This window comes from Chlorocebus sabaeus, chromosome 10 (assembly GCF_047675955.1).
Source record: "Chlorocebus sabaeus isolate Y175 chromosome 10, mChlSab1.0.hap1, whole genome shotgun sequence".
Lineage (NCBI taxonomy): Eukaryota > Metazoa > Chordata > Mammalia > Primates > Cercopithecidae > Chlorocebus > Chlorocebus sabaeus.
The window spans coordinates 998,207-1,021,912 of NC_132913.1; the positions used below are offsets into that span (position 1 = coordinate 998,207).

The 23,706-nt window shown below is 48.1% G+C and overlaps 1 long non-coding RNA gene across 1 annotated transcript; it reads right to left on the reverse strand.

Annotated features, from left to right (window-relative positions):
* Positions 1-9,249: 9,249 nt before the first annotated feature.
* Positions 9,250-14,577, reverse strand: LOC119619954 (uncharacterized). The gene is made up of 3 exons (XR_005236361.2): positions 13,215-14,577; positions 13,007-13,117; positions 9,250-12,121 (listed from the first exon to the last, which is right to left on the reverse strand). It is a non-coding gene; the product is annotated as an uncharacterized lncRNA (long non-coding RNA).
* Positions 14,578-23,706: the final 9,129 nt, after the last annotated feature.

A 23,706-nucleotide genomic window follows, 5' to 3' on the forward strand; every position in this document is an offset into this window, starting at 1 on the left:
AGTGGTCATGGTATTCTTCTCCCTTTTATATATTTCTGGGTTTGATTTAGTAAGAATTTGTTCAAAGCTTTGGCATCTGTATGTCAACAAGAGTGAAAGGCGTGAGATTTTGCCTCGCATGCAAACTAACAAAGGGAGCCAGCCCCAGCCCAATGCACTGACAGAGCCGGGACATTTCCGGGCCAGAAACAAAGGGCTTGTCACACACAGTGGGGCAGCAGGACCCACTCACCCCTGTCGATATTCAGGATCACACAGTGGGGCAGCAGGACCCACTCACCCCCATCGATACTCAGCGACATCCTGTACCACTTAAAGGACTTTCAAACTCATCTTGTGTAACAAAAGTCGACTTCTCCACCTCCCTGTACAAAGACAAGATGTTATTTAGGCAAAACAAAATTAACGATCACGTAAAGAACTGCTTACATTTTTCTCTTCTGAGAAAATTTGTTTTTAGCAGCCATGGCTCTCAAGGCACTCACTTGCACATTATACATAATACGACTTGGGGCCAAAGTCACGGTACCTTCCTACTCTTAAATAATTTATCAAGAGTCCTGAAAGGTGAGTATTTTAAAGAGAAAAGTGGTATGTGGCTTACCCCAGGCTAAGGAGTGAGTTAGCCGGACAATTCTTGTGAAATATATGCTTTTTCTATTAGAAAATCTGAGAACAAGGTATCAGTGTGAGCCTGTTATCTCCAGGAAGGAGTGAAATGGGTGCTGGGAAATTGAGGGAGCCTCGGAATGGGAATCTCACAACCTCAAATGGGAAGTCTGGCAAATGGAAAAGCAGTCACTCTGATTCACGGACGTTTCGGAAAGATTCACGTCCACTCCGTGCTGCGTTTGAGCGACTTTTCTTCTTGTGATGTGGGCCTGATAGAAGAAAGGTCCCACGTAGACATTCGGCATTTGTGAGGGTCTGGCACCATGACTCACTTCTACAGATTTAACGTGTTTACGTATAAATTACAATGGCTCAACTGTATAAAAACTGATAACAGTTATGGATCAATTCTTTCATTTCTCACTTGGGCCACACTTCCTGTCTCTGCAAGAACATATCGCTTGGCTAGAAGACACGATGTTGACATTGAAAGGAAAAAGGACCTTGTATAAAAATGATGCAGAGAATTCTTCTCAAAGGCCACTGGGACACACACTTTGTTGGTGACCAGCTGTCTACCGGCGCGGCAGCGAGAGAGACAGAGCTCCACGCGTGAGCAGTCACAGCTCCCGTGACCCACACCAAGACCCCCAGGGTGACGACAGGCCAACCAGCAGCCTTGGAACGGACACTTCCTTCCCGAAATAGCTTCCCAAGAGACAACAAACAGTGATAATTGCAGGCATTTCTATGACTGGGAAGCAAGAAACCCTCTCAGTCCTGTTCCTTCTACACCACATCCAGAACAGGAGTACACCCGGTGTAGAAAGCTCCTAAGGCCTGAACAGATCATTCGATTCTACTTCAGACTGACCTAATCTCTGCAGTGCAGTCCTACAAACAGACTTTCAAAAAGTTACCAAACCACTACCTCAAACCTCATGCTTTCTCTGCTTCGAAAGAGGACATGCGGCTCGGTTTATACAGCCACCAGAACACACACAGGGTACTATCTTATTGCCCTTCAGTGCTAAGAAGAATCCTGTGGTCTCTCACGGTAAAAACAAAACCACAGCCACCACGACCCAGCTTTTCAAGTTACAGGGAGTTTTACAGCCTCTTTCTATGTCGTCTTCCTTTTTGCCCCAAACTGGATCTTCTTTTTACTTTCTCCTTATTTCCTGAATATAATTTGATCAATATAATTAAAGTGCTTGTGTTAGAAGCAACTTTACTTAAAAAGAATTGAAAGAACTACATCAAAATATTAAGAGCAGACTTTTCAGGATGACAAGAGAACAATATATTGTTTTTTGTTCATTCTTTACAACAGTCGCAAAGTTTTTTGCCTTCAGTGTAGTCACTCTTGCAATCAGAGGTTACAGTGCTTGATGGAATGAGGCCATGAAGCACACACACCACCGAGTTTCTAACACAGAGCAATCTATGAGGAAGGATGGAGACACGGGAAAGGTTCATCTTAAAGCAATGCAGGTGATTTTCTTCATAAAGGCAAAAGACATTTTTTAAAGTCTTTGCATCATACACAAGTCTGCTAAATTTGGTCAAGAAACAGAGAAAACAGTAACAGAAGAACACTTTAGCCCACAAGGAGACCAGCACACCCAGCTCGAGGCCACTGCAGATGAGGAGTGGAGAGTGGTTTCCTCACAGCTGACCCACAGGATAGGGTAACATGAGCAGGAGGGAAACGTGGGGACCACAGAGACGTCAGACTGTGGACTTCACAGCAAGAGACAGCAACACAAACTAGCAGAGTAATTAAAAACTATTGTGAAAAGATGTTCACATTCTATTTTAACCTGGAATCAGTGGCACAGAGACACTGCAAAACATCTATAAACAGCACCCCTGAAGATTCTGTCAGACTCTACACTGAACAATGTTAAGAGAAGTAACAATAACAGGATAGCCTCCCCACATTGTGCGATGGGGTCTTCTCAGCGCAGACCCTTAGAGCATGCTAACCCCATCATCAAAACACAGCGAACACGTGGAGAAAGGACAACCTGTCCAGGCGTGAAGATCAGCTTCTGAAGCACGCAGTGTAATTATGGCTGAAAGTATTTCCTGCGACGCTGAGTGAAGTGTTTGAGTCAGAGTCTACCTCCATGTGCTAAGTTGTTGCTGTGTTTAATAATTCCCGTCCAACTCAAAATATCCAAGGCAGAAAGCAGCATCCAACCACGAACACCTACAATACTGATTAAATGGACAGCACTTTGTGGAAAGACCTTTCCCAACGTGACAAGGAGGCAACCCATGCCACGATGGCCCCCTGGTTCCTCTCGCTGCTCCTCCTGTATCCTCAGCACAGCCAGGTGCTTTGCTAGTGCCCTGCTGCAGAGAAAACACCCCAATGCAGCTACTGGGGAGGTCCTCTCTTATGACATCCAGCTTAAAAGGCGGCATGTCCACAGGCCAGTGGCCCAAATCCCACAGGTGAGGGGAGAGATCTGACCACGGGGCACAGAGGGCAGGATGGACCCATCTCCTGTGAGAGCCAATGCCAGCGGGTCACAGGGAGTCCTGGCCAGTCTGAGGCCCGGGTGCAAGGAAGGGGGCAGTGTTGGATGAACACACAGTGCTGGAAAGGGTGTGAGATGAGAACAAAGACGTTTACAAAGCTCTGCATAAAACCCAAATCATTCTGAGAAGAGCTCATAAGATGAAGAACTTTTAGGAAAATATAACATGGGTAAACAGGTTGCTACAAAACAAATATTCCCTTGAAAACACAGCATCCTTTTCACAAACTGAGCCAATAGATGAAATCCAGCAGCTGTGCAGCATCAGAAATCCATGAAAGCATCTGACCAAGTGCCCTCCAAAGTCTTAATTACAAATGCCCTGAATACAGTTTTACCCAGCCACATGAATGAGACACCGGATGAGAGGCCATGGACTGGAAACTATAAGAAACAGAAACATCCCGGGTAAAGGTACCAGGCAGGATTGCAGAGGAGTCAACAGACATGTGCACACACGGCACGAGAGTGACAAGATTCGCTGGTCATGCTGGACACACAGACAATGTCACGGACTCCAGCAAACGCCTGAAATACAAATGCTTAAAAAGATAGGAGAAAATCATCTAGAAACTCAGCAGTTAGGACAGAGGGCAGTGACTTTCTAGTATTTCTAAGTATCTTTGAGGATGAGCACCAAAAGTGGTCAAGGATATTTCCACTTATGGAGAGTCCGGGAAGTAACGGCTTGCAATTTCACATAAACAGAAAATGATTTTAGCCTGCACGCGGTGGCTCAAGACTGTAATCCCAGCACTTTGGGAGGCCGAGGCGGGCGGATAACAAGGTCAGGAGATCGAGACCAGCCCGGCTAACATGATGAAACGCCATCTCTACTAAAAATACAAAAAATTAGCCAGGCATGGTGGCGGGAGCCTGTAGTCCCACCTACTCAGGAGGCTGAGGCAGGAGAATTGTGTGAACCCGGGAGGCAGAGCTTGCAGTGAGCAGAGATCGTGCCACTGCACTCCAGCCTGGGTGACAGAGCCAGACTCCACCTCAGAAAAAAAAAAAAAAAGAAAATGATTTTAGCTTGGGATTCTAAAGTGGCATTAATGTGCTATCACAGCAAAGAGGAAAACAAGCAGATGCATAAATACTGAGTGAGAAGGGGATGAGGGAATGAAACGGGTACAGCTGGACTTGGGGCTGTTGGGGCAGACACAGCATGGGGGCTCCATGGAGACCAGTGGCCTGCAGCCGTCTCAGGCAGGGAGGGCTCTTGCTGGAGAAGCTCCTACAAAGCTGTCGGGGCTGGGGGTGAGCTGCTGCTGCCATGCAACACAGGGGCCAGAAACCCCAGCAGGAGCAAGACCTGCTAGAGCCCGTGTGCACGGCCCTGGGACTAAGAAGTGAAACCACTGTCCCGACATGCCTCTGCCACACTTCACCAACACAACTGAACAGAATTCGCAGGGCTCAGATCCACGGTTTCTGAAGAAGGTAATAAAGGGTGAATGTGGAGCTGAGAGGCAATAAGTTGATAGAGGCCCATTTGGTGACCCCAAAAGAGGCAGATCTTTCTCGTCTTTTCTCTCTGCTGCGGCTGTCTATGGTTCATTCCCTTTAGGCCTTTAAGAGCCCAAAAGCATCCATCTATTAAGAGAAGGGATTATTCAGGATCAGCTTCATGCAGCATTGAATAGATCACTATTGCGAGTAAAGAATTTGTTGGTACTTCTTACATTTATAGTGTTAGATAACTTGGTTAACTAAAATCCATTTATTTAACGGCATTTCTTAAAGTACTAAAAATGGCAATAAACTACATAGTACGTCACGTGATGCTGGAGAAATAAAAAATATCTTCTCTGGCAAGAGTTTATTAAAAGTTCAACATCATGGTACACACATTACGTAGCCATTCCATATGTCTCCATCTTCTGCAAGCACCCCTTCCTAAAATAATGAAAATGAAACTTTCGTTTTTCTTTCCGTTTAATTCTGCAAGCTGTGATTCCGTCTCACTGACAGGAGGCTTGCAGGGACTGGCAACACCCCAGGTTCCTGCGTTCCAGGGAAACAGAATAATTGGATTAAGAGTCCGGGCTTTGGCATCAGAATCCCAGCTCTGCCATTTACTAACACTGAGTAAGTTCTCAAATCCCTCGAAGCCTCCCTTGCATCATCCGTAAAATGGGAGCAATACTGGAGAGCTGCCGTGAGAGTCACAGACGACGAAATATATAAAGCAAACTACTAGGTCCGGGGCACACGGCCACACTCAGTGATGGCTGCTTGTATAAATACCGTGAAGCAACGGATTTGTTGCCAATTTCCAAACCTAAAAAGCCCAAAGGGATTAGACTGTTGTCACATCCCACCTCATCCTCTGGCGCGGACGACGTGGATTCCTTCCCACCTTCCTCCGGTATGGACGACACGGATTCCTGGAGCGGCAGGACCACGACGCACACACGTCCTGCAACCGCCTGGGAGACATGGGCCTATCCTAAGGCTGGTGTCTTGCACGACCATGTATTACAGACCACAGGGTAAACCTACAAACACCACACCTGGATAGCAGAAAGGAAGACAGGCAATGATGCCAATTACCTCCAAACAGGAGCGGGTGAATCGTACCATAGTGGTCACCTGCAGCCTCGGACCCAGAACCTCGAAGGTCACTCCCAAAGGGCCGTCACTGACTATGGGTTCTAGCTCTTCAGACTCTGATATTTTGAGTCCCCACATCAACATCAAACTAGGTCTTTAGACAGACGCAAGTTAATACATTGAACAGAAAACACCACTCTCCTTTTGGTTTCCTTAAACAGATGGTGATCTGTTTTGCTCCGGGAGAAACTGGTGTCCTGTAGTATGATAAGCAATGAGATATTTGGGGGATAAAAAAAAATCAGAACCCCTCAAACCCCTCAGAGAAAGAGGTAGTATAAAAATGCACCCTTTATGCTTGATCTCATTATTGCTGTTACTAGTATTCTAGACTACTAAATACATCCACAGGTTTAAATCTTTAGAAAAACCGACTCCCTTCACTTCCGTCTTCTGAAGTCATAAATCGCAATGCGTTTCCTAGAGCTCCTGCCATTTGCAGCGAGCTCACAGCATTACACAGTCAGCACACAGAGCCTGGGGCTGCTATCCAACCGCCAAGACAACCGTTGAGTCCACAGAAGAGTTCCTCCAACGTAGACACCTGGCTTCACAGCAGCAGAGCAGGAAGACGTAGGTTCGGGAACCAGGCCGCACCGGTTCAAACCCCAGCTCCTCTGTGACCTTGGGCGAGTTACTTAACCTATGTGCTCCCGTTTCCTTGGGTGCAAGTTAGGAACAGTGAGTCCCTGCCTGAGGGGTGTCTCATATGCCTCTGTCTGCATATCTGTGTATTCGTTATTTATCTACCTGTCAATCATCCATTAACAAGGAGGAACATGAGAGGAAATCAGGGTGACCTTGACATCCTAGTTGTGGACCTGCACAGAGGATGGTCTCCAATTCTGCACCCAGGGTGACTCTGAGACGTCCAGCTCATGCACCTGCACAGATGATAGTCTCCAATTCCACAGCTACTTCTCTTTAGAGAATCAAGCTTACTGTGTGTAGGTTACAGGTGGTAGAATTTGCCTTAGCTATTCACTTACTGTGTAGAGGAGACTATGAACAGTTGGGTAGAGAGTCCTTGAAGCGTCATTTATGTGAGATATAATGGAAAACACTATTATTCCGTGTATGCTGTTGTAGTTTTTAAAAGTTGGGTACACGTTTTTGAGATGGAGTTTTGCTTCTTGTTGCCCAGGCTGGAGTGCGATAGTGTGATCTCAGCTCACCACAACCTCTGCCTCGTGAGTTCAAGCGATTCTCCTGCCTCAGCCTCCCGAGTAGCTGGGATTACAGGCACATGCCACCATGCCTGGCTAATTTTGTATTGTTAGTAGAGATGGAGTTTCTCCATGTTGGTCAGGCTGGTCTCAAACTCAGGTGATCCGCCCGCCTTGGCCTCCCAATGTGCTGGGATTACAGGCGTGAGCCATCGCACCTGGCTTCATCTTTGTTTTTAATCGATGACTGATTGGCATATGGAGCACACCCCATGGCCTTTGTATTGCCTGTGAAGTCTCAGGTGGTTCTCACTTTCTATAGGGCCAACACAGAGCACTAACCTTTATATGTCATGGAAGCCACCCTTCAGGAAAGCAGGAGGGGTATAGGGGTCATTACGGGGGTTCCTTATTCTCTATTTCCTGCTGTTACGGGAATCTAGTTGTGAGTTCTCTAAATTTAGATATAATTTACTTTCTCTTATAGTATATACACACGTGATTTTAACAATAAGATGTGAGATAAGAGGAGCTTATGTTAGTCCATTACTAACAGACACATTTCAGAATTTTGTCTGCTTTTCTTTCTCCTGAGCTGACCAGGAATGCTGGTCATTCACGAGGAAAGGGCTATGGCTCCTGGGAAGACTTGGCAGCTCGAGCTCTGTGACTACTCATCTTGCAGTAGAGCTACTGTGGTTGCTTCAGTGATCGAAATTATTATTATATATTTTATTAAACTTTAAGTTCTGGGGTACATGTGCAGAACGTGCAAGTTACATAGGTGTACATGTGCCACGGTGGTTTGCTGCACTCATCAACCTGTCATCTACATTAGGCATTTCTCCTAATGCTATCCCTCCTCTAGTCCCCCAGCCCCCAACAGGCCCCAGTGTGTGACATTCCCCTCCCTGTGTCCATGTGTTCTCATTGTGCAACTCCCATTTATGAGTGAGAACATGTGGTGTTTAGTTTTCTGTTCTTGTATTAGTTGGCTGAGAATGATGGCTTCCAGCTTCATCCATGTCCCTGCAAAGGACATGAACTTACCCTTTTTTATGGCTGCATAGTATTCTGTGTTATACATACGCCATATTTTCTTTATCCAGTCTATCATTGATGGGCATTTGGGTTGGTTCCAAGTCTTTACTATTGTGAACACTGCTGCAATAAATATACATATACATATGTCTTTATAGTAGCATGATTTATAATCCTTTGGGTATATACCCAGTAATGGGATTGCTGGGTCAAATGGTATTTCTGGTTCTAGATCCTTGAGGAATTACCACACTGTCTTCCACAATGATTGAACTAATTTACACTCCCACCAGTGGTGCTTCTCCACATCCTCTCCAGCATCTGTTGTTTCCTGACTTTTTAGTGATCACCATTCTAACTGACATGAGATGGTATTTCATTGTGGTTTTGATTTGCATTTCTCTAACAACCAGTGATGAGCTTTTTCTCTTATGTTTATTGGCCGCATGTCTTCTTTTGTGAAGTGGCTGCTCATATCCTTCATCAACTTCTTGATGGGGTTGTTTTCTTCTTGTAAATTTGTTTAAGTTCTTTGTAGATTCTGAATATCAGCCCTTTGTCAGATGGATGGATTGCAAAAATTTTCTCCCGTTTTGTAGATTGCCTGTTCACTCTGATGGTAGTTTCTTTTGCTGTGCAGAAGCGCTTTAGTTTAATTAGATCCCGTTTGTCAATTTTGGCTTTTGCTGCCATTGCTTTTGGTGCTTTAGTCATGAAGTCTTTGGCCATGCCTTTGTCCTGAATGGTATTGCCTAGGTTTTCTTCTAGGGTTTTTATGGTTTTAGGTCTTATGTTTAAGCCTTTAATCCAACTTGAGTTAATTTTTGTATAAGGTGTACAGAAGGGGTCCAGTTTCAGTTTCCTGCATGTGGCTAGCCTGTTTTCCCAACACCATTTATTAAATAGGGAATCCTTTCCCCATTGTTTTTGTCAGCTTTGTCAAAGATCAGATGGTTGTAGATGTGTGGTGTTATTTCTGAGTCGTCTATTCTCTTCCATTGGTCTATGTATCTGTTTTGGTACCAGTGCCAAAGCATTTTGCATTTCAGTGTCATGCTGTTTTGGTTACTGTAGCCTTGTAGTATACTTTGAAGTCAGATAGCATGAGGCCTCCAGCTTTGTTCTTTTTGCTTAGGATTGCCTTGACTATGCAGGCTTTTTTTTTTTTTGGTTCCATATGAACTTTAGTTTTTCCAATTCTGTGAAGAAAGTCAATGGTAGCTCGATGGAGATAGCATTCAATCTATAAATTTCTTTGGGCAATATGGCCATTTTCATATTGATTCTTCCTATCCATGAGCATGGAATGTTTTTCCATTTGTTTATGTCCTCTCTTATTTCCTTGAGCAGTGGTTTTGTAGTTCTCCTTAAAGAAGTCCTTCACATCCCTTGTAAGTTGGATTCCTAGGTATTTTATTATTTAATGCAATTCTGAATGAGAGTTCACTCATGATTTGGCCCTCTGTCTGTTGTTGGTGTATAGGAATGCTTGTGATTTTTGCACATTGATTTTGTATCCTGAGACTTTACTGAAGTGGCTTATCAGCTTAAGGAGATTTTAGGCTGAGATGATGGGGTTTTCTAAATATAAAATCATGTCATCTGTAAACAGAAACAATTTGACTTCCTCTCTTCCTATTTGAATACCCTTTCTTTCTTTCTGTTGCCTGATTGCCGTGGCCAGAATATCCAATACTATGTTGAATAGGAGTGGTGAGAGAGGGCATCCTTGTCTTGTGCTAGTTTTCAAAGGGAATGCTTCCAGTTTTTCCCCATTCAGTATGATATCGGACATCAAGGTCACCCTGATTTCCTCTCATGTTCCTCCTTGTTAAGCCAACCTTCAGGTCCTATTGCTGTTATCTTTTGAGCATTTCTCAAATCTCACTGATACTGAATTTTTTTTTTTTTTTTTTTTTGGAGACACAGTCTCACTCTGTCGCCCAGGCTAGAGTGCAGTGGTGTGATCTCGGGTCACTGCAACCTCCGCCTCCTGGGTTCAAGAGATTCTCCTGCCTCAGCCTCTGGAGTAGCTAGAATTACAGGCATGAGCCACCACACGCCCGGCTAATTTTGTATTCTTCGTAGAGATGGGGTTTCGCCATGTTGGCCAGACTGGTCTCGAACTCCCGACCTCAGGTGATCAACCTGCCTCGGTCTCCAAAAGTGCTGGGATTACAGGCATGAGCCACAGCGCCCAGCCCCGACAGATATTTCTTAAGTACACATCAGTTTCAGGCATTCTGGGTTGTTTAGACTCCCCCACTTTCAAGCCCAGGCTCCATGCTGCTGCTAACGTGATCTTCAAACCCTGACTGGCCCTCACTGACCCTTTGCCTAAAATCTTCAAGTGGTTCCCCATCATCTTCAGGACGAAGTCCAAATTCCCAAGTATGATGCTCAAGATGCTATAACCGGCCCCTCCTACCTGACTTCTTGCTCTTCCCCAAATGTGTCATGCTCCCTCATCTTCCTTCAAAATATAGAAGCCAGGCAATATTTCAGGTGCTTGACCTACACGAATGAACAAAACAGAGATCCTGGCCTGTGTGGACCTCGTATTCTTATGGGAGTAGGTGAGAGGTAGGGAGGTGGATGGTGGAAGAATGGCTGAGTAATTGGGTAAATGGATGAGATGTCTGATGATGGATGGATGGTGGATATAAATGGATGATTGATAGGTAAGTAGATGATTGGTGAATGCGTAGACAGATACAGAGAGGTTGATAAATGGATGACTGACAGGTAGATAAATAACGAATACACAGATATGCAGACAGATGGACAGAGTGTCGTGTGGTTATAACGGCAGTGGAGACATGAGTCAGGATGGGGAATGGGAGGGATTGTGTATGAAGAGGTGTCATATTTCACAATTTTACAAAAACAGGATAAATGAACCATACTTCTCATGTTGGGTCTGGCTTCCCCTCCAGGGCAGAGCCTGCAGTCTCTGAGCTGAAGCGTCGGTCTCCTCTACCCACCCTCCCACTCTCAGCCACTCCCTCTGCCCTGTGCCTCTCTCCCCGACGCCTTCCTGCCTTTGAAGAGGTGAGGTGAGGTAAGGTGCACGGGTGAACAGAAAATGCGCCCGAAGCCAAGAGATCACCATCTCCTGCTACACCCACCTCTCTCAGGCTTTTATCGAGAGAGAAGATCGTGAGACAACCACAACCCACCACACTTATCTCGTAGAGTAGCTGGGATTGTGAAGATGGCACGATCCAAAGGTAAACACAGGGTTTATCAACCCCGCTGCAGCATCGTGGAGAGAGAATGTAGGAAACAGACGCAATGGTGACTGACGTGGATCTCCTCTCCTATGTGGTAAGATGTCAGGCCGAAGTTGGGCTTGCATCTTCCTGCGAGGAGCAGCCCCGTGTGATCGTCAGCCATTGGGCAGCCTCCCTGAATTTCAGTTTCCTCATCTATAAAATGGAAGACAGACCCCTACTGGCTTCCATGAGAACTGAAGCGACGTGAACTCACGCCTGCGTGCACGTCTGGGTGTGTTGTGTGTTCAGACAGGGCGCCCGCACAGTGGCATTGACACACAATGAGGGAAGCGTTCACCGCAGGCTGAGAGCACGCGGGCACCTCCACACTCCCGAACTCGACAGGGGCCTCCGAGACACCCACGTGAGTAAGAGAAGGTCTCAATATGTGTCAGGGCTTAAGACCTCTGTGAAATAACGGAGGTTGGATTTGGGAGCAAATCCTCCTTCATTCCATCCCCACACGTTTTCCTGGGGTCAAAGCCTCCTTGGAGAAGGCAGCAGGGGGCGCCCTGGAGGTGGCACCAGCTTTTCTTTCAGGCTCTCAGCTGCGTCCTTCTCGTTTGCACGGGTGACACTCCCCGAGGCCATAAAACCTCTCTAGAAAGAAGAGCAGAGCCAGGAGGCCAGGCAGACCGTGACTGAGGAGGATGCAGAAGTGGCTGATCACACGAGCCTGTGTGGACCGAGAGATTCGTTACAGCATGACTGACTCACAGCCTTTCCTCCACCACCGGGTGCATTCGGAGACTCACAGCCTTTCCTCGACCACTGGGTGAGTTCCGTCATCCCTTCGACTCCGTTTTTTCTTCTGACACAGGAGACAACAGTCACAACTTCACCTGATTATCGTGAGAGCTCCCTGTGACAACAACGTGAGAACGCCGGTGAAGGGCATTTGAAAAACAAAGGGATTCACCAATTGGGTCCATCATCAGCGACAAACCCCTGCCCTTACCCATGCCCTGGGAACTACACAAGAATTCACAGGTAATTTTCTTTTAAAGAAGCAACTTTAACCTACATGTTGGGAAAAACCCAGAGTAATTCAAACATCAATCACAGCCTGAGTTTTCGTTGTTTTTGAGATGGAGTTTTCCCCTGTCTCCCAGGCTGGGGTGCAGTAGCATGATCTTGGCTCACTGCAACCTCCACCTCCCAGGTTCAAGCATTTCTCCTGCCTCAGCCTGCTGAGTAGCTGGAACTACAGGTGCCCGACAGCCGAAGTTTTCTGTTGCTAAATTAATGAAATTTCAGCTGGCCACGCCCAGGTGGCAGTGGCAACTCAGGCTCCAGACAGCCCTGCGCAGATGATATCATAAAACACGGAGGAAAAACAAACAGGAAACACATGACAATGTGTGGTTTTCGTTTCTGTTTAGAAAAGTAGACCTGGAAAACAAATCACTAAGGGTAAGGAAAAGAAAAAACTATGCTCGCAACCACGATTAAAAAGTTATTTAACAGTGACGCCTAAAAATGAGAAAAATTTGGCACGAGATTATAATCTTTTTAATTAGTATGAAATTCTGAATAGTAGACAATGTGGGCTTGTAAACCACGTGAACAGCTATGTACCAGACACTGGGGTCTCCCAGCAGGGTGTGTCTGCACAGAAAGCTGGAGGCCCATCGCGTGCTGGAGGCCCACACCCACCGCGCTTCTGCCTCGCCCAGTGGCTGGGCACAGGCACCTTCCTGGCACAGGCGGCAGATGGACGTATTGTCACACCCCACCCCGTGCTTACCTGATCGATAGTGCTCATCTCGTGACCCTGAAGACCTTCGGCGGTGGTAGCGAGAGGCAGAGGAAGCAGTGACAGGAGCCTGGCGTTCTTACAGCAAAGCTTGGTCCACCCCTGGATTTCAGGGAAAACAGCAGTGAGGTGTGGCTGTGCTCAGCGGACTCCAGCAAATCATTCCCTCCATCCCCACAGCAAAGCGAGAGCTACTCACAGGACTGGGCATGGCGGCACCTCAGAGCCCACAGGCAGGAGGGCCAGGACTGAGGGGAAAGCTCTCCCACAGCCGGGCAGACCCCTCCTGCCTGGACGCCACCAAGGCCCCTCTCACAGCACAAGGGTCCACTGACAGGCAGGGAGAGACACAAACTCAGCCACAGGTAGCAACTGAATTCCTGGGAGTTAGAGAAACAGGGCCCAAGACACAGACTCAAGTTATGACCTTTCATGTAATAAATATACAGAATGGGCTGTATAAATTTTTAAGAAAATTTAAAAGTTATTATTAAAGCAATTTTTAAAACAAATCTTACAGGATAATTTAACAATATAATTCAGGTAACCAGGACATACCGTGAATGTCCAACTTTGCTCATTCCAGATTACTCTCTGGAAACTCACTCCATTTGATGCCAAGTGTTAACAGATTATATTCGACTATGAATTACAATTATTTGATGAATTACAAAAAACGTTAATGTGGTCAGATAAAACGATTCAATGGTATTGGTCAAAACACTGACGTGAATCCACCTGTCACAGTACTGGTTATACTCAGGTAACAACAGGGTGGCAAGGAACACAACTGGACGAAACTAAGCCCCCAAAGGAAGGACATCATCATCACGGTTCCATGAAGAACTGCTCTGATACCGTGGGAAAAATGTCAACTCCACAGTTCCGTGAACGACTCTGAAACCACAGAAAGGACGTCATCCTCACAGTTCCACGAAGAACTGCTCTGAGTCCACGTGAAGGACATCATCCTCACAGTTCCACGAAGAACTGCTCTGAGACCACGGGAAGGACATCATCCTCACGGTTCCACGAAGAACTGCTCTGAGTCCACGGGAAGGACGTCATCCTCACGGTTCCACGAAGAACTGCTCTGAGTCCACGGGAAGGACGTCATCCTCACGGTTCCACGAAGAACTGCTCTGAGTCCACGGGAAGGACGTCATCCTCACAGCTCCGTGAACGGCTCTGAGACCACAGAAAGGATGTCATCCTACATCATCCTCACAGCTCCGTGAAGAACTGCTCTGAGACCATGGGAAGGACATCATCGTCACAGTTCTGTGAAGAACTGCTCTGAGACTGAGCACCAATCACTAACAGATGCTTCTTCAGAAATGGATCAGTAATATTTGATTGAAAGTAAACTAGAAATAAAGTTTTAAGTTAACAAAAGAAATATTTAGTCCTTGGTTTTCCATGATGGGCTCTTATGATAGCTGTAGAGCCTGTGGGCTTCATATTCCTCTTACTCAGGTGGTTTCTGCACGTCAGCTTTTGATGGTGCGTGTGCAGACCCTACGTGTCAGGCTGGTGAGTTCAGAACTAAGTGAAGCACAGCTCCACACCCCGCCTCCGCCCCCCCACACGCCACCACCTCTCCCACACCGCGCCACCGCCCCCCCACACCCCTCCTCTGCCCCCCGACACCCCACCTCTGCCCCCCGACACCCCACCACCTCTCCCACACCCCGCCACCGCCCCCCCCACACCCCGCCACCGCCCCCCCCACACCCCGCCACCTCTCCCACACCCCGCCACCGCCCCCCACACCCTGCCTCTGCCCCCGCACACCCCGCCTCCACCCCCCCACACCCCATCAGCGCCCACACACACATCGCCACCGCTCCCCCACCCCGCCACCGCTCCCCCATCCCATCACAGTTCCTCCATCCCGTCATTTTGTCAAATCTCACGTGCTCTTCTTTCAGCAGCATCCAAATCACCATCAGTTCCTGAGGAACAAACTGCTGCTACCAACCTCTCATAGTCGTCATCTACAAATGATCTTTTAAAAACGATCTTCAATTACCTTTTTATCAAACAGATGCATTTTAGGAAATCAAAGAGTGTTATCAAGTCTCACATGAAAAACAGAAGTTACCTGGCACTTACGTTCATAAACACGGACTTACCACATGACTTCCTGAATTGTCCTTTAGACACCACCCCTTACACCACTGTGGTCATCACGTCAGGGTCTGCAGTGTGCTACAAATACCGTCCTATCTTACACTTTTCAATGATTCTGGAGTTAATATTTTTTATCTATTTTCCATTATCCTGGCTTTCAATGTACCTATCGCCAACCCTTTCACAGTTCTTCCACAGAACTGGAAAACTCTTTCCCACACTTTCTCACCCACGATTGAACACTGATAACCTGGTGAGAATCTCTGTTTGATTTTCCTGGAAATCCTCTTGGAGCCCCGCCCCGATCCCCAATGTGCTACTGTCACTGGACCATGCCTTTTCTGCCACTGGCCGTGCTGCTCGTTATGTTGGTCACTCGTTCTCAGCCCCTTGACGCCCCCTCCTCTCCCCACTCTCCCATCCTAAAGGAGCACCTCCAGTGCTTCAGAAAAGGCGGATGAGAAGGAACACCTGGGGGCCCCGCGTGTCCGAAAGTGCTTTTCTCTCTACCCCAGTGAGACTGGGTCTTTCTCCTAGATACAGACTTCTAGGTGAAAGTTACTTCTATTCATTGCCTTTCGTTTCCATTATTGGTGAGAAGTTAAACGTCATTCTGATGCTATAATCTTTACATAATATCCATTCTTTTCTCTTCTTTGATAATGTTTTCTTCATTCCTACAGGAGGAGCTGCAAGCCAGGTTGCAATATCTATTCCTTTCTTTTCTCCCTCGATAATCTTTTATGCTGTAAACCAGGTTTTTCTTCTCATGGAGGCACACGACCAAATCTCTCCCCCAGGAGGGCTTCATCAGGGCTGTTTCATTTGCCTGAAGAGTCCTCTCCTCTCCTGTTTCATAACCAAACACAGGCACGTTCATCCCTCTGGGTTGGGCTGTTTTCTCCACACGTGTGCTCTGACCTGGGGCCTCTGTTTTCAGTACCACCCCCAAATCTGGAGCCTCCCCAGTTTAATTTCTCCAGATAACACACATGGCTGGGAAGAGGGGGAAGAGGGGGAAGAGGGGGAAGGGGGGAAGCGGGGGAAGACGTGGCCGCCTGCTTCCTGGACACCGTTCTCTGGGCTCCACATGTACAGCACCCACGGCTGTCCCCCGTGTCTGCATCTTGGCTTTCTCCATTTTGCTAAATGATGAACCACAAATTCCTCTACTTGCTTCTCCTGTGCTGTGGACTTACAGTCACTGACATCTTAGCACAGTTTGGAGAAACAGAGACAAATGCACACTTCCAAGTTGCCAAGTGTAACCAGTGGCCAGACGTTTTTAATGCTTCACTTTCAATCTCAATACCGCACGTATCCAGTCCATGCAAACACGTTTCTCTGGATTACCTCCAACCCTAATCTCCTCTTGGTGCCCACAGATGACGGTGTACGGAGTTCTAGGCTGCTGCTCGGCTTCTCACAGGCGTTATGTGTCTGATCTCAGAAAGCTACTTCTGCATACCAACCTTGTGAATATCTCCTCTCAGGTGGAAATGCAAAGTTGCAACAAAAGTTTGAAAACAAATGAATAAAACGGAAGACTAGCTTCTACAGGTTGCAATAAGACAGCAAAAGAAACAAGTATGAACATGCACGTTTCCTTCATTCATTTTCCTCTGACGTCATCCCAAATGAAGCTGGAGGTGGCTTAATGGTGTGTTCTGGGAAGAAGAAAGCCACAATTGAATAGGCGTCGCTCAACTGGATTCCAGCCTGTGACCGCATAGGACCCAGGGGCAGCAGAGGGGCGTCCCCACTGTCCCCATCACAGGGAAACCAAGTGCGGCTGCTGGAACAGATGCCTCTTGGTAGCAAGAACACAAATGATCCCTAAGATGCACAACTACAGCATAGTGCTCTGCGCTGCTGAGAGCTCACGTTCATAGTCACGTTCCGTTTAGGGAAGTGTGATTGAAAATCAGCTCTCAGGAGTGTCACAAAGACGGGAAGCCTCTTGACAGAAGGTGTGGTCAGGGGAGAGAGGCCAGCATGGTCCCTGGGAAGGGGGTGTCCCCAGGGAGATGGGGTGGCTGCCTTCAAACATTCAAGCCTCTTCAGGCAAAAACACGGCCGAGATGGAGATAAGGTTCTCCTCCCAGGAGCACCTGCTCAGCTTTCATGCGTTGGCCACGCGAGGCACCAGCTCAGCTCCGGTCCTCCGGGGACGGGAGATCCCGTGCCTGTAGTCAGGGCCCCGATACATCTGGCTCCTGTCACTCTGTGGGATCCTGGGCAAGTTCGTGACCTTTCCCAGGCTCAGCCTCCTGCCTCTGGATAGAAGCGGCAGTGACAGCTAACACTGCAGCCCCGGCCTAAGCACCTGAGAGTCGCTCATTCATCAGCACGAACAGCACCAGGCCGGGACTGTCACTCCTGCTGTTTTCTTGGCAAGGAGACACAGGTGCAGAAGCCATCCGTGCGTGTGGGCGGCCCGGGGCCACCTTTGTGCGGTGTCTGAACATTCTCCTATGAGAATTTGCAACGGGAATGACCCCTCTCCCCAGGCCCTTCCGCACCCTCTTCTGAGGGCAGAGGCTGTCGTTTTCCTGGTACCTGCGGTGGTGCCCAGAGCCTCTATCTCTGTTACACGAACAAAATCTGGCTTGTCTTGAAGCCAGGAAGAGACCTTTTTGGAATCCCATTGTGAAAGTTAGTATTTGGACAGATTATTCTTTTAAGAAAATATGGAAACTGCTAGAATTTCAGGTCCAGAAATGAATCTTGGAGCAAAGAAAAGCCTGAAGGGGGGGGCAGGGGAGGGGAGAGGAGAAGAATGGGGGCAAAGGGAGGGGTTGGAGGTGGGGGAAGGGGTGGGGAGAAGGGGCTGCAGGGAAAGGGCGGGGGGAGGAAAGTGGGAGGGAAGGGGGAGGGAAGGGGCAGGAGGAAGGAGCGGGGGGGAGGGAAGGGGCAGGGGGAAGGGGGAGTGGAGAGAGGGAAGGGAGAGGGGGAGAGGGGAGAAGGGAGGTGGGGGGAGAAGGGAGGGAAGGGGGGAGGGGTAGGGGGAATGAGGAAGGGGGAAAGGGGGAAAAAAAACTCATGGGAGAATGAGAGAATACTATGATTAACATTAGCAGCAACAATCTTTTTTTTTTTTTTTTAAGATGGAGTCTGCCTCTGTTGCCCAGGTTGGAGTGCAGTGGTGCGATCTCAGCTCACTGCAAGCTCCGCCTCCCGAGTAGCTGGGACTACAGGCACCCGCTACCATGCCCAGCTAATTTTTTTGTATTTTTAGTGGAGACAGGGTTTCACCGTGTTAGCCAGGATGGTCTCAATCTCCTGACCTTGTGATCCGCCCGCCTTGGCCTCCCAAAGTGCTGGGATTACAGGCGTGAGCCACTGCACCTGGCCTAGCAGCAATAATTTTATAAAGGTAGATGACATGGATAATTGTTTAGAAATATTAAAATTACCAAAATTGACTTAAGAAGAAAGAGAAAACAAGCTGCAAACTGGGAGTACATATTTGCAATACAAAAAACCGGCAGTGAAATTACCCATAATATGTAATGGCTATAAATTAACCAGAAAAACAAACACTCCACTAGAACAATGTGCAAAAATGAAACTAGACCGGCTAATAAACACAGGAAACATGATTAACCCACGAGTAACCTTGCAAATGCAAATTTAACAGAATGCCACATAGCATGTGTCTGCAGGGCGAATATTACAAAGCATTCCATTTGAACTGAGGTCTACAGCAATTGTGGAGCAACAGGGACTCTCATTTGCCACACCTGGGACTATAATTGGTCACCACCACTTAGATGAGCAATTTGGTAACAACAGTAAATTTAAAAACATACATAAACATGATTAGTAATTTCACTAATAGATCTTTTCCCAGACGAAATCTCACGTAGAAGGAAATAACAAATAAGCAATGTTTGTGGACCAAAGAATTAGAAACAATGTAAATTTCTATCAGTGGGAGGAAAGATAAACAAATTATTATATGTCACTGAAATAAAATGTTATAAGATAGCAAAAACAAAATGAGCTAGAGCCACAATCATCCACCTGAATGAATCTCAAACACAAAATACAGAGTAAAAACCTAGGTGGCAGAATTATAATCAGAGAATGAAACTGTGTATAGATTTTAAAATACTTACAAAACAACACTATGCCTTTCTGTGGACTAAGTATGTCCATAAGGAATACACTTACGAATGCCTCACACCTCATACATGCATTTCCGCTCAGCTCAGACAACCACCAAGCTGGGCAATTTTACTCCCAGCTCACAGGACAGGAGTGGGAATAACAGACCAAAATTCAGAATCTCTTTACTTCTGCAGGGAAAGGAATGGGAGGGAGGGAAATAAGATTAGGAAGGGGTCCATGGCGGGCAGGGACAATTCATCTCTATTCATTTTTTTTTCCTTCCTTCCTTCCTTCCTTCCTTCCTTCCTTCCTTCCTTCCTTCCGCCCTCCCTCCCTCCCTCCCTCCCTCCCTCCCTCCCTCCGTCTCTCTCTCTCTTTCTTTCTTTCTCTTTTCTTTTTTTCTTTTTTTTGTGAGACAGTCTCACTCTGTCACTCAAGCTGGAATGCAGTGGTGCGATCTTGGCTCACTGCAATCTCTGCCTCTCAGGCTCAAGCCAGTCTCATGCCTCAGCCTCCCAAATAGCTAGGATTACAGGCTCACATCACCATGTCTGGTTAATTTTTTGTGTTTTAGTAGAGACGGGATTTTACCATGTTGCCTCGAACTCGAACTCCTGAGCTCAGGTGATCTGCCAGTCTCGGTCCCCCAAAGTGCTGGGATTACAGGCATGAGTCACCACGCCTGGCCCTTGTTTTCTTTCTTTCTTCCTTTCTTCCTTTCTTCCTTTCTTCCTTCCTTCCTTCCTTCCTTCCTTCCTTCCTTCCTTCCTTCCTTCCTTCCTTCCCTTCCTTTCCTTCTTTCCTTCTTTCCTTCTTTCCTTCTTTCTTTCTCTTTTTGGTTTTGTTTTTTGAGACAGAGTCTCGCTCTGTCGCCCAGGCTGGAGTGCAATGGCGCGATCTCGGCTCACTGCAACCTCTGCCTCCTGGGTTCACACCATTCTCCTGCCTCAGCCTCCCAAGTAGCGGGGACTACAGGGGCCCACCGCCACGCCCGGCTAATTTTTTGTATTTTTTAGTAGAGACAGGTTTCACCGTGTTAGCCAGGATGGTCTCGATCTCCTGACCTCGTGATCCACCCGCCTGGGCCTCCCAAAGCGCTGGGATTACAGGCGTGAGCCACCACGCCCGGCTAATTTTTTGTATTTTTTAGTAGAGACAGGTTTCACCGTGTTAGCCAGGATGGTCTCGATCTCCTGACCTCGTGATCCGCCCGCCTGGGCCTCCCAAAGTGCTGGGATTACAGGCGTGAGCCACCACACCCAGCCCATGTTTTATTTCTTTAAAGAAAAACCTCTGAAGCAAAGAGGGCAAATGACACAACGATGTGACAAAGCCGGGTGATGGGTAAGTGGGTGTTTGTTATATTAATAGCATTAATTCTACTTTGTAGGCTGCTTGAAATAGTACAAATCTATGTGATAATCCTAGATACTGCTAAGTGCTGTGTAGAAAGATAGTGCGTTGTGACAGAGAAGGACAAAGACAATGGAGGAGGGGCTTAGACAGGGTGTCCGGGGAAGGCCCGGGCATTTGAGTGGGGTCCTGAATGGCAAGAAAGAGACAGCCCTGCAGTGATTTGAGGGCAGATCATTTAGCAGAAGGAACAGCAGGTGCAAAGGCCCTGAGGCAGGAACCGACGTGGCTGGAGCATGGGAGGGTGTGGAGAGGAGAGTGCACGGGGAAGGAAGCATTTCCTCTTTGAGTCCGTCCTGTGCAGGGCTGACCCTGGTGAAGGTCTGAGTGCCCCACACCGCCCGGAGCCCTTCTGGGACTGGGGTGTGTGCACAGCCCTGTGACGTCTCCTGAGCTGGCAGCAGCTACTAGGAGTGGAGTGCCCCGAGCCGAGGATCAGGGTTGAGGACAGTGGACCCCCACTCTCGTTCTAAGCCTGTTCCCGTGGAGACAGCACAGCTGGCTTTTGTTGGGGGCCGTGAGAGGCCCTGCTGGCCTCGGCCTTCCTGGGTATTGGCCTGAAAATGAGGGGGAAGAGGTGCCGTCCGTGAGGCCTCCAGTGAGCGCAGCTCACATCCCAGCTCAGAACTCTAGGAAAAGAGACACCGTCGGGAAACCAGGGCAGTGCCAGGGAGCCTGCCGACCCCGGAGCCTTTCCTCCACCTCACCAGTGTGCCCCCCCCCGCTGTCAGCCCAGGCCTGCTGCCCCGCCTGGCCCCCTTTTGAGCACCCTCTGAGTGGGCAGAGCTACTGGGCGCCACTTCCCCTGTGCTCGCCTCCTCTAGGCCAGGTCTCCCCAGCTGTGCCAGGATTGCTAGCGCCCGGTCCCCTCTTCTGTAAGCTGAGTAAAGCTGCCCAACTTGGAGTCTGTCTGGGCTGAGTGGAACATATGAGGGGGAAGGTTTTCGAGGGTCCTTAAGATGTGCTTCGCTGCTTCCCTCCCTCTAGACTCAGTCCTTGCCAGCAGGTCCCTGGCCCTCTTGTGCTTGCCTGCCCTCTGGTGGTCCTCACGGTGCTTTCCACAGGGTGTAAACAAGTACTCGTGGGCAGCATGCAGCGGGAGATGGAGAGAAATAACTCATGAGAGTGTATGACTGGCCCAGAAACAACGGGCATCCACTCCATGCAAAAAATGTGGAAGCCCTCATAGTTAGGTGACTGGGCCTCTGCCCGCAAGGCCATAGGAAAGCTAAGGGTTAAGCAGCAGCCAGAGCAAGAAGGCTGCCCGTAGCTCCACCTCCTCCCAGCCACCCTAGCCCGCCAGCCCCAGGCCCAGCCAGGATGCTGCAGCTTCTCGCTACCCTGGCAGACACAGGCCAGAGCTGGAGGGAGGGTCTGGGGGTCCATAGGCACAGAGCCAGGAGACCTGGGCACCCCTGACACCTGGCCAGCCATGAGGGGCCAGGCCCACCCACTGTCCCACACTGGGGTTGGTCTTCAGCCACCCAATGGGTCAGAGCAGCGCGGTGCGGCTCATCTCCGTGTGCTGCTCCCAGCAGAGGGCGGGTTCTTGCCTAGCACCTCCGGCTGCTGCAAGCTGCTGCCTGTAAGAGACGTGCAGGCCCCACCCGTAGTGCTCAGCTGGGTAAATTGCTGAGGAAACTGAATCACAGCTAGACGAGGGGAGTGAAATCATCGTGTCCCTTTCCTCTGTGCGCTCACAGAAACACAGGCCCCATGCAGAAAATACGATGTTCCTCCCAGAGCTGCAGAACGAACAGGCTGTGCTGGGTGAAAGAAAACACCACAGTTGGATGCCAACTTTCCTTAGCAGGAGAAAGAATGTGGCCTGGGGCCACCGCTGGCGATGACAAATTTGCTTCCAGAGCCCTCAGACAAAGCCCTTCCAGCGTGGGGCCCAGCATGTGTCCTCAGAGGTTGAGGAGGCACCTTCTCTGCAGCCCAGGGAAGGGGCTCCCCAAGGAGGCACAGCGGGGCCAGGGTGGACTCCTTCAGGCCGACCTGCACCTGGGGCCCGTGATTATCTTTAGGTATATATATTTATCTCCATCCCAGCCCTTGGAGGGAGCCGCCTGAGCGATTTGGGGGCCATCTGAGTGAACAGCGGGTAGGACGGCGATCGGGAACTGGGGAAGAGACGGTCACATCAGATGAAATGGAGCAATAGTGTGGTCAGCACGGGCGGGGCTTGTCTTTTTCTCCCAGCTCAACTGAGGTGTAATTCATCAACAAAAGTGTGTACATTTAAGATGTACGATGTGATGATTTGATCCACACATACACTGGCAAGTAATGACCACAATCAGGCAATGAACGTGTCCACTGCCTCACAGGCACCCTTTTTTTGTGGTGAGAGCATGTAAGATCTATCCTCTTAGTCCATTTCAAGTAAACAATACATTGTCATTAGCTGGAGTCACCATGCTGTACCTTACATCCCCAGAAGTTACTCCTCCTGTGACTGCAAGTTTGTAGCTCTGACCCACATCTCCTCACGTCCCCCACTCCAGCCTCTAGAAACCACCGTTCTACTCTCTGTTACTATGAGTTTGATTTTTAAGATTCTGCATGGAACTTGTGCTTTAAATTCATTGTCTATTTTAGCCCTCACAACAGCCTTATAAGGTACGTATTGCTATTATTCCTATTTCACAGGTAAGGCAACTGAAGCTCAGAGAGGTTAAGCAATTTGCTCCAGATCACACAGTAAATATATGTCAGGGCTGGGCTTTGATTGATATGATATGATATATGATATGATATGATATATGACATGATATCATATGAAGAGTCCAAGCTCTTAATATCACCAAGTGAAGTGAAACGACAATTAACAAATGGAGAGAAATGAAATGCCTGGCTCTTGAGGACCTCACACTGGACCAGGTGAAAAAGACTCTTGCTTGTAAAAGAACTGACTTTCAATTCAGTGGCTGTTTCTTTCCCCAGAATAGGTTATGAAAAGCCTGTGGCTCTGAGTTGAAACATGAGGCCTGATGCACAAGGTGAAGTCCAGGATAAATGTGAACTTC